Genomic DNA, 1,975 nt, shown 5'->3' on the forward strand with positions numbered 1-1,975 from the left:
GAAAATATATAAACACTTGATTATAAGGCATACTTGTTTCTACTTGATTATACTTTAATGATTTAACTAAAATAAAAATTCTCTTAACAATTTGATAGCACCGGAATTGTCCAGCATTTTGACTAAACTAAAATCAAAGATGTTCAAAAGATGACTGGAGTGCAGAGGGGCACAGATGTATAGTGAGGGTGCACTGGGAGTGTCTGGCAAAGGCCCCAACTTGTGAGATCTTCAATTCCCAAAACTAGCAAGGAAGGAAGGTAGTCTCATTTTTCCTCCTGGAAGAGGCTGGGAAGATCAAATCTGAATTGACTATGTTTCTCACCTCCATTGTTCAGGCAGCTGCACACATTTGTAGTTTCAAGGTAGCTATTGCCTGTTGTTACAGAAATACACAAACCAGAGGTGGACATGAGGTGTCAGTCTCATTGCTACTAGCCATTTGATGCACTTAGCACTAGCCACAACAACACTGATCACAAGATGTGTGACTTGTTCCTGGTGGGACTTCACCAGGCCTCTACATTTTTATTGTTTATGTTCATTGTTTTTATGGATAGAATTTCTTGGCAGATTCAAGTGCAGGATGCTTCAACTTTGGTGGTGTCAGGATCTCAACTTAAATTATATGGTTTTGTTGGCTTGTATATTTGACAGTTGAGTTCATTTGGTCATAGTACAACATAAATGACAACTGGATTTGAATGTGTAAGCTTAAGTTAAGTTTTGGACTACTTAACCCTCTGGGGTCTACGGACACGCCAGTGCGTCAAAATCAGGTGACAAATTTACAACGACACAGCAACAAGATGCAGCGACCCAGAGTCTCCATTTCAACTTGGGTCGAAAGTGCGGACTTCAAGCTATACACCAGTTTTGCTAAACTGCGTTGATAGGCCACGTAAAAACAGAGTTATGATAAAAAATACACGCCATGTGTTTTTTCTGAATAAAACAGTGGTGTTAACAGCGGGAAGAAACGGTAAAAACAGCATTTTCTACAGATAACGCTAGCAAACACTCTCTGCTTGCGAGTGAAAAAAAAAAAGAAAAGACACCTCTTCCCTTCCTTGGTGGTGTTAAAGTGTACCATGTCAACCAATCAAAAAAATTATATGGCAACATCTGGCATTTGGTTGTTTGGGAAGAGGGGGAAGTTTTAGGAGCGACACTGGTGAGATTTCGCATTGAGAGATTAGTGATGTTTAGTGTGTTTGGAGGCTATAGTTAGTGTGTAATGTAGTCATTGTTCTGTTTTGTGTGTCAGTTATACTGATGAATGTCATAGGTGCTCCAAAAAAGGAACCAAAGGCAGATTCCAGTGTAAAATCTGTCTCCACATGGAAAACAGGAATGATACACCTCCTGCTGTCAGACCTGCAGGGTTTGTTCTGTAAGTAGTTTTAAATGGTTATATAAAAAACGCCTGAGGGCTTGGCTGCATTTTTTAGGTAAATAGTACCATATAACTTTGTTGGTTACAAAAAACTACATTATTTGGAGACATGTACAATTTCTATTTGCATTTAAAAACATTGATGGAGAAATTTTAATTTCTCTTAAGACTAAGAAAAAATTATCCAGTACAATACTAAAGACTTGTAATATCTGATGTGTTGATGTAATAATGTTACAGTGTATCTTATTTAAAACAAACAAAAAAGTCAGACACGACTGTCAATAGAAAAGAATGCCACCGTTTGTCCCTCCTCCTCCTCCTCCTCCTCTGTGTTGCAGCTATAAATATTAGCAGAAGCTTATTTTTGTCTTGTTCAACCTGGAGGGAAGCAGCTGATTTTAATGTTATGTGTTCTTAATATGTAAGAATCTGTGTAATTGAGTCTTAAATCTTTTAAAGTATAAAACTACTTGCTGTTTGGTTTTGATTGCTAATGTGGACATTGTACAACAGGTGCAACAGCTGCTGAGAAGGAACATGACATAATCAGGTAACATGTGTGTGTAAAACAGCATT

Source organism: Pundamilia nyererei, unplaced genomic scaffold (genome assembly GCF_000239375.1).
Source record: "Pundamilia nyererei isolate P.nyererei 1_Seehausen unplaced genomic scaffold, PunNye1.0 scaffold00206, whole genome shotgun sequence".
Taxonomy (NCBI): Eukaryota; Metazoa; Chordata; class Actinopteri; order Cichliformes; family Cichlidae; genus Pundamilia; species Pundamilia nyererei.